Raw genomic sequence first — 10,125 nt, 5'->3', positions numbered from 1 at the left:
AACCAAAATGTTTGTGTTCCGTTTCTGTTTCTGTTTTGGTTTTCGTTTTCGTTTTCTTCAGCCAATGATCAATTTTTGGCCAATTTGGCACATGCAGGCCGTTATTTAAACATATATGATGCACATATGTACATACATATATGCATGTATATGCATGCTAACATATTTACATAATTTATTTCGACCACATTCTCGACGCCTGTTGTTGCTGCTGCGGCTATGGCTATGGCTGTGGCTGTAGCTGTAGCTGCCGGTGGCGTATACGTAATCTTGTTCTTCGGTTGTATTCAAATGCCGTTCAAGGATTTCTGTGGGAAAGTTGTTGAACCTCATGACTTCCAATTATAGTGCAGCTTTTTACAAAAACTCAAAACACACCTCATATACAAACACACACAAGCACATACACATATACATATAAGTATGTTTAGACTGCACACAAAAATACAAGTATATAGAGATGTTGCCAAAGGAGTCGAAATGCTTTCAGTGAGTTGAGAGGCTTTCTGGCTCTGAAGTTGCCACAGTATTTTTTCCTTATTTTCGTACAACTTGTACAAATAGTTCAACAGTAGGCTACAACAACAATAACAAATGCAGCATTGTTTGTTGCCACACATTTCTATGTCAAGAATCGATGGCTCTAAATGCAGTGCAATCGGCCCGAAGGCGAAGACGCTCCCTGCGCCTAAGCACTAAATAATAAATACATACATACATATGTATGTATATATATATATACATGTTTGTTTATTGAGCTCCACCGTCAGAGCTGTTTATGTGCAGCCAAAGACGCTTAAAACCAATTGTTATACCCTGTACCTGAAGGTTAAAAAGGGTATACATATTAGATTTGTGCATATGTACATATATTCTCGATCAGCATGACGAGAGAAAGCGATGAAGGCATGAACATCCGTCTGTCTGGATGAACGCCTGGATTTTTGAAACGGTTCATACCATACTGATTAAACTTATCATGTAGACTCCTTTAAACTATTTGCAATACAAGTTACTTTTTATCCTTCGTCACTACAGAGTTTCGTCAATACTATCCACAATTTCAAAGCTACACAAACTAAAATGTGCATATTACTCGAATAACCACACTTGGCAGCCTGGTTCTCCTAAGTGTTTGATGCTTTTTAGAATCGCCTCGTTCTGTTTCTATAATACATTTTTAGTGATATGTGTAGGTATTGACAGCTTTCTTTCATTCCTACCTAAAATAATGTCCTGCTGTTCTTCATATTTGATTACGGTAGTTTTTTTTTCGGGTGCAGGGTATTTCACGTTGAGGCTAGCTTGACTGTCCACCTCTTTTTTTTTTTTAATTCGTGAATTAAAAACCAAAACCAACTAAAATACTTTTTTTTTGTTTTGAATGAATTTTTTTTTTGTCATCCTAATGCAACCCGGATTTTCTAAAGGAATATAGAATGTCTACCAAAATATATGCTCCCCTGCACGCACATACTTATGCACTATATGTATGTGTGTATATTTCTAAGTACGTCTGTATGTATGTCTGCATGGATGTCTGTGTGTATGTCTGTGTGTGTGCATATTTCCAATAACGTCCAAGGATTCAACTGCGCTTAGTCCACATGACCTTCTAAAGTTGGTTGACTTGAACGGCGGCGGCTGCACAGGCGCCAGTCCGTCATTGAATTTCGAGGAGGTGGGAGGGAAGTGCTGTTGATGGTGGTGGCGGCGCTGGCGCTTGAGGGGGGGGGGAGGGTGGATTTGTGCTTGTGGTGGGGTCAGGCAGGAGTGCATTTGAATTGAACGAGAGAACGGCAAACGCAGTGAGAGCGGTCGAGAGAGCACTGTCATTGGGCACTGTAGGCAGCAACGGTAGCTGCAAGCCAGTCGATGAGAGAGACACACAGAGAGAGAGAGAGGCAAAAATTGCAGAGAGCGCATAAATTCATGTTTATGAGAAATTGCACTTGATTTTGCACGGCGAGAATAACGACTGGCAACGACGCCGATGACGACGACAACAACGACGACGACAACGACTTGGCATTCTAAAAGGCAATAACAGTGGCCCAGACGCGTTAGAAGCAGCCAAGAGCTTGCAGCGGGTGATGTGCTGTGAGGGAGGGGGCAACGGGCCATTTTGTGACTGTGACTGTGTCTGCCACCAGGAAAACCCCACGCAGCACGACAACGACAACAACAGCATTAACAACAGCAACAGCAACAACTACGACTACGACCAGCAGTTCGGCTCACATAGGCATCGGCTTTGGTTCTGCGGTTGATTCTGTCGCTGTCGGTGGCGCTGCAGCTGCAGCTGCAACTGCGGGTGCAGCCGCTGCTACTTGAAAGCGCAGCTGACAATTTCGCTGCTAGTTGCCAGTTGCACATTTCCGTTATAACCGCCAGGGCGCCGTGCGAAAGCGCGCTCGGCAAACTCTCGACGAGTTCGATTTCGAGTCCGTTATTTAAAACAAATCCTCAACGACGCGACGGGCCAATGGTGCGTATGCGTGATGACCAAATTACGCACTAACTATACATATATATTTAAGCCAAATCGAAGCGAGTTGTGCTGAGCTAAGAAAGAATTGCCAAAAAAAAAGAAACTGAACTCAAAAGTGCAACAAAAAAGAAACGAAAAAACAAAAGACAAAGCAACACCAAAGCAAAGAAGAAGAAGAAGAAAAAAATACGTTAAGTGCATGCCAAAAACTTTGCACGCTGCCAACGTCGCTGTCGTTGTCGGTGTTGGTGTTGGCGTCGCTGCCGACTGCGGTGTTGGCGTCTGCGTCGACATGCTGGCTTTGTTTTGGCTTTTAGCTTCGACTTCAGTTACAATTTCGGTTCGCTTTGGCCTGAACCATTTGTCGTCTGTGGCTTCAAGTTTGACGCAGAGTTGAATCGGTCGAGTCTCGAATCTCGAATCTCGCGTCTCGGAGTCTCGGAGTCTCGGAGTCACGAAGTCGCGAAGTCGCGGTATCTCGCGAGAGATCAGAGATTGCAAACTGATCTGGCTAATGGGTGCAAATTAATTTTGTTTGTTTTTTTTTCTTGTTCGCAATTGACAACCATAGAAAATCGATTGCAAAACGCGTGCGAGTTTGAACTCTAAAGTGCAATAATCATAGACGAGGCAAGTGGAGAAGGCAAGAAGAAGAAGAAGAAGAAGTGGAAGTGGAAGAGTGACTGTCAGTCAGGACACACACATATATAAAACAAACGTCGGAGCGGGCAAATAAAGAGAAGCGCAAACTATGCCTGGCCCGGCACTGTGGTCGGGTGAGTAGCGATCCCGTTAGCCAGCCAGCCCCACTCACTACACTCACCATCTCCCTCAGCGTCAAGTCACGCTCTTTTCAACTCTCAGTGGCGTGCAGTGCGCATTTCCGCATGCCATGCCATTTACACACACACACACACATACTCGAACACACACACACACACACACACGAACACTGTGACATGATCGGTGTCATGGACAAGGAAAGAACTAACCAACTTTCACTTGGGCCTGGGCATGGGCATGGGCATGTGTCTGGGCAACTGTGAGAGTGAGCATGAGAGCACGAGCGCGTGAGAGCATGAATGAATCTGACTGAGAGAGCAAAAGGAGCGTCTTAAGCTCTAGTCAGACAAGAGAAATAATTTGCACAGAAACTATTTTATAAGTGTTTTGTTACTATAATTAAAACCAATAATAATTATACATTTAAGAGGGTTATTTTTTTTTTCCAATCTAGCATTGAAGTAGTGTTACTAGTGGTACTATCCAATAACTTCGTTTTTTATCGATATGGAAACACCAAGCTATTCAAGTTATTTCGATTTGTTTGTTTTTTGGATCTAAGTAAAAGGCTTACCATTTTTGATTCGGCACAATGCAATCGACAGAGTGGATTGGGTTTTGATTTTAAACCTTAGCAAATATCTGTGCAAATTATTTGCAGGTCTGACCGCAGCTTTAAGCTTCCTGTGTTACAACTTACAACACCAACTACGATAACAACAACAGCAACAACAACAATGTTAACACGTTTGCTCGCATTTGTTGCCACTGCCGTGGCCGAGGCTTTGTAAGTCTGAGCCGACCATTGGTCATTATAAAGTCGTAAGCCATTTACGTTATATGTGCGAATGTTTAACGGCAATGATGACGTTGGTGATTGCGACGCCTACAGCGACGGTGACGTCGACGTCAACGCCAACGGCGGCAGCGGCAGCGGCCGCGGCAGCAAAGTAAAATGTCAGTAAGCAATAAGGAAATAAAATGTGCGCCAAACAATTATTGGATTTGTTGTTGTTGTTGTTGTTGTTATTACAAGCAGAGACAACAAATATGTATGCATTTGTGTGTGTGTGTGTGTTTGTGCGTGTGTATGTGTGCGTGTGTACACACATAAATAAGTATGTAAGTAAGTAAGCAAGTATTTGAAATCGAAAGTGCTCAGACAATAATGGTCAACGAACGACGAAGGCTCGTTGGAACGATCTCTGCGCAGCTAACGATCGTTTGGTATGTAGTGGTGGTAGTGGCGGCAGTGGCGGCAGTGGTGGGTGGGAAAGGGAGGGGTAGATTGACTACAAGTGGCCAATGGGTAATGGGCAATGGGTAATGTGTAATGGGCAATGTGAGTAACATGTAAAATGGCTGTGGTGTGCAAAAAAGAAACAAACACAACAACAACCACAGAAAAATTACCCAAACTATTGCAGTTGTTGATGACGTTTGCGCGACAACAACAACAACAACAGCAAGCAAGTAGCAAACGCCACCATTGAAATTCATGATTATTTGTGTTGTTGTTGTTGTTGTTGCTGTTGCTGCTGCTGTTATTGTTGTTACTATTTCTTGCCATACATTTCGCATTTCGCAATTCATGACATTGCTTCTTAATGCGACTCAGTCGGTCGCTGCCGCCATCGACATCGACGTCGATGCCGACTTCAGCGTCAACGTTATTGTCGCGCTCCACTTGCGCAGCCGTTGCGCAATCGTTGTCTTGTGCTCTTTTCAAATTAACTTTTACCTTTTACCAGGCAGGCAGGCATGTACATACATACATACATACATACATACATACATACATACAAACATACATACATGCATACATACATATACTATATGTATGTACTTATGTTCACATTTACATATTTGCATGCAAAAGTGTGATCGCTGTAGAGCCGCAATTTTGCATAACGACTTTCTCAAGGATCGCTTGAAAGTCCTTACGATACAGCGCCATACAAAGTGGGCGCTCGGGGAGTGGTAACAATTTTTAATTTTTTTTTGAGCAATTAAAATAGAAATTAAACATATTTGCACCTTCCAGCTTTAAAAACGGATAAAGGCGCCATTTGAATCGCATTCCAAATAAGAAAATAATATGCCAATATATATGTGTCTTTTTTAAATTATAGCTTTATTGAAATCAGTTCTTAATGGGACTATAATTTAATGTTATATTAGCCTTCAATTTAAATATAGTTCATTTAAACAATGTTTTTAATGTGGGGAAGTTAGCTATCACAGAATGGTGGATCAAGTGGTTTGAGTATCTTTAGACGTCAAGATGCTACCTTGCTCAGATATTCTATATACATATACATATGTATGCAAATATGTTTGCCAATACTTTTAACAGTCAGTCATAAACAGGAGCATTTCCCAACTTCTTTCGTTTTAGTCCCTCTACTATATAGTAGCTTAGTTCTTCTGTAATTTTAATTACTTTAAAGCTTTTTATATAAATATAAACAAATATGTCGATATTGTGGAGGGAATTAAAATACATTTTTGTATTTTTACATCAATTTCTAATATTTTATCCCTCTGACACTATACTTATATCGTTAACAAAGCAAAATCAATTTTGAATTAGTTTGAAAGATTTCTTAGAAAATATAGTAAACATGTTAGAAAATGTATAATAATTCATGTTCAAACTCCACTATCGAATCTGAACAATACAAATCAAATATATTTATGGGAGTTTCAAATTACGTAGAAGTGCCCGAAACAATTTCTATCCAATCTATCCTTTTTGATTTTAACAATTTTTCCCATTTGGTAGAGAGGAAAGTTCAGCTGACATTTCTATAACCTTTAAACCATATTGTAGAAAAACATACTTACATGTGTAGGCTCGGTAACGGCAGTGTTAATGCTTTTAGCGGCTTTTGTTTCTGGTCTATGCTAGAACCACCGATCTTCGGCTGCCGAAACAGACGCTGCCTCAAACATTCGGCATATATTCGGACTGGTGTTGCTGCTGCTGCAAGAGAGAGCAAATTCAAGTTTTTGCTGCCAGTGAGAGAGAGAGAGCGTGTGTGTGTGTGTGTGTATGTTTTGGAGCGTGAGTGTGCAGTTGGCGACAGCAGCGTACAGCACAGAGCGGCAGCGGGAGCGGGAGTGGGAGTGGGAGAGTAGGAGTAGGAAACAAACAACATTATGTTGCGTCGCGTTAAAAGTTTACTTGGGCAAAGCTTTTGTAAGTGCAGTCGATGCTGCCGTCGACGCTGCAGTCGACGTTGAAGTTGGCGCAGCAGCAGCGAGTACGCTGGCTTGTGGCACAGTTTTATGTTTCATTTCATTGAACCTTTGCATAAGCAATTTTCCGCTCGCGCTCTCTTTCTAACGCCCATCTCTAGGCACTAGTCCCGTCTACCCATCCTAATCTCCGGGGGGTGGGGGGTAGTGGAAGGGCGACTGTAACTGACGCAAGTGGAGTGCATGGCATGGCATGGCGCTCAAATTAAAATGCAAGTACTAGTGATGGGCATGGGTCGGCACTGTTCAAATCACGCATGGCTAGCATTGCCCAACATGAAATTTATGGAGTACCGATCAATAAAGAAAGTAATATTTTTCAAAAGCTGCAGATTAGTAAAATATTTTATTACAAAAAATATATATTTATAGTCAAATTCATGTGATGAAAGACATTTTTTGTTCATGTTATGTTCAATTATTATGAACATGAATCATCTCTAGTTAGTGCTAGCAGTAGTGGGGTGGTGAGGAAAAGCGAGGGCTTGATGGAGGTTGCATTTCAACATTCCCCTCCCCCTTGAGCTCTGTTGAGTAGAGAGCTGCACGTGAGTGCAAAGCTTTTCCTTGGCAAAGCTGCCGGCTCAACAGCCTTCGACCTACTCTCCCACTCATTGACCCCGACGCCTCCCCCCACACTGCCATCCAGCCGGCAAGCAGAGTGCCAAGCCGGTCAATGTACAGCTGGCCTCGTCTGCAGTTGCATGTGTATTAGTGTTTGTGTAAGTGCACATTTGTACATATGCGTATGTGTATGTGTGTGCAACTTCTCGTCGGCCGTTGCATTTTCATTGAAATTCTAATTTGTATGCAGAACGGAACGGTTGAAAAAGTTTAGGCAAAGTTTTTCTATTTTCTACAGAGCGCGCACTTCATTGAAGTGTCACCAACAGCAGCCGTAAGGGGGGAGTAGAGTGGAGGGCGGCTGTGCATGAGTGGGAGTTAGTGGGTCCAGGGTGAAGGCGCTGCTGATTGAGTGCATCAGTGCTAGGAAAGAAGTTGGCTGGCGTTGGCTCTCTCCCTCTCTCTCTTTCTCTCTCTCATGCTCCTGTTTCCCCCACTCCCTTACTTCAAAATGACTTCCATGTGACAACAGCAACAACAAAAGCAACAGCAACTACAACAACAGCAACCACACAAATCTAAGAGCAATGCAAACGTCAAACAGCAAGAGCAACTACAGCGACGAGTGGCCGAACGAGCAAAGCAGCAACATAACTATGACGTCGCATTGCATACGTGTGTGTGTGTGTGTGTGAGTCCGCGCTCTGTATCTGATATGCATGTGTATTTGAAGCTTTTTTTTGTACTATTTGTCTATTGGTTTTCATTTTCGTTTGTAGTCGACGTTGACGTTAACGCCGACGTCGCTGCTGCTGTCGTTGCTGCCGACGCGACGGCCTGTCTAATAATGGGGCTATAAGTGTGACGCCGATCATAGTACGTCGTCGACGACGACGTCGTCGTCGTTGCTGCTACTGCTGCGACTGCGGCTGCGGAATAGTTGCGCGCTAGTTTTGTTGGCGTTGGCAGCGCTGGTGCTGGTGCTGGCGCTGGCGGCGATTGCGGCAGTGGCTCGCTGACTGACTGGCTGGCTGCTGCTTTCTTTCGCTCGCTTACTCCTTTCATTTCACTTTATTTCGTTCGAATGTACGCACGTTGGCCGCGGAACACAACACATCAAACAAAACAAGCAACAGCAGCAGCGGCGGCAACTAAAAAAAAAGAAACAAACAACAACAAATAACGCGACGCGGTGCGCAGCTATCGAAAAGCTAAACAACTTTTGTTTGTACCACGGTAGAGAGACGCAACAAAAAACCAAATAAAAAAAAAACAAAAAATACAAATAAACAAACCTAAAAGCCAAGTCCAAGCTTAAGTCCAAGCCCAGCATTCAGACACAGATTCAGCTACAGATTTAAAAGTTAGACTCTGTGGCTGCTGTTTGGTGTTTTTTTGGAGGAGTTTGGCTGAAAACAATTTATTTGATTAGAGAGTTCGACCTAATCTATTCTGGATATACATAATGAATACATAATAACACATATAATACATAAAGCCACCTCTACATATACGTACATACATAATGCATGCACATAGTTTTTGGATATATTTCGACATATAGTATGAATAATTGTTTTTGCTTCCACGAAATATCTATCATTCGATATATATAGGTACATATATATACATATATTTCATATCAGTTTTTGCTCTTGGCGCGAACTTTCTTTTGTAACAACAACGACAACAAAAAGAACATTAATAATAATAATTAAAACAACAATATACATATTTATAAAGTGTGGAGCTACGTTCTGTCGGTTTTACGGTCTTTACGGTCAGTCGGTCGGTCGGTTGGACGGTTGGTTCGGCGCGTTTCCGGAAACGCTGTGTTAGCCAGTAAGGATAACTGAGGATCTAACAAACAACAATAACAACAACAACCACAACAACTTTTATGCATTTTTTTTTCTGTGATTGATTTTTTTTCTCTGTTTATTGTGCTGCAACTCTCAGGCCCCCTATATCTTCATATCATGAGTATAGTTGTAGCCGGCCTTAAACAATAAAGTGCAACGATATGTGTGTGATGTTTTGTTAAATACATATATATATATTTACATACTTATATACATTTATTTGTATATAGTTTGTTACCACCCCTTGCCCACAATTAGTTTTGTTCTAAATGTGTTGTTTGTGCTGTTTGGAAAATTTGGATATAAACAATTAAAATCATAGCAACAAGTAAGCAAGGCATGCTTTGGTTAGCACAGGATGCATCCTAACTGGGCAGCAGGACTGGCCATGGCAACGCTGACACGCCCACTACGCCCCGCGTATCTGCTGCCCACCTAGAAACTAGAGAACAAACCGAGAGAGGGACAACCAAATGAATGCAAATCAAACGCCACAGCATCTGTCCGCGACGTCAGCCACGCCCTGCTCGGATCCAAAGGCGGAGAGCGCTGTTGCGGCTAAAGAGCGGGATCGAGAACGTTTGGAGGATCAGTCGGCGTGTGTGTGCGAACACCACAAGCCCGGTCATGTGGCATTATTGTCGAAGCAGAATGGCCAACATGCGCTTGACTGTCTCGAAACCAGAGGATCAGCAGCGGCGGCGGCAGCAGGAGCAGCTGGAGCAGGAGCTGGCGGCAATAAGTTGGCCATGAATGGTGACAAATGCCTGCCAATGACAACAAACGCCAGCAACAACAACAACAATAATAACAATAGCAGCAGCAACAACAACAATTATAGCAGCGACACTGCTGCCGCAACTGCGGCTGCTGCTGGCAGCGTCAAGGACGCGAGCTTGGATGCTGACAATAATAAGTTAATTATCATAAAGACGCCGCTTACGAAAACGCTGCTCAAGAAATGCAACAACAACAACAATAACAACAACAGCAGTGGCAGCAATGGCAATGTGGCAACGTCCAAGCCCAAAGCCAGCATCGACAGCAGCGATGCCAACGTCAACGCCGGCGGCAACGCCAGCGCCAACGTTAACGCCAACGCCAGCGCCAACGTCGACGACGCTGCTGGGGAAGGCGCTTTAAGTTTTGCTTGTGATTCCGGTT

This window comes from Scaptodrosophila lebanonensis, unplaced genomic scaffold (assembly GCF_003285725.1).
Source record: "Scaptodrosophila lebanonensis strain 11010-0011.00,11010-0021.00 unplaced genomic scaffold, SlebRS2 tig00000092-arrow-pilon, whole genome shotgun sequence".
NCBI classification, from domain to species: domain Eukaryota; kingdom Metazoa; phylum Arthropoda; class Insecta; order Diptera; family Drosophilidae; genus Scaptodrosophila; species Scaptodrosophila lebanonensis.
The sequence above is the reverse complement of the archived record's forward strand: the minus strand, read 5'-3'. Positions refer to the sequence as shown.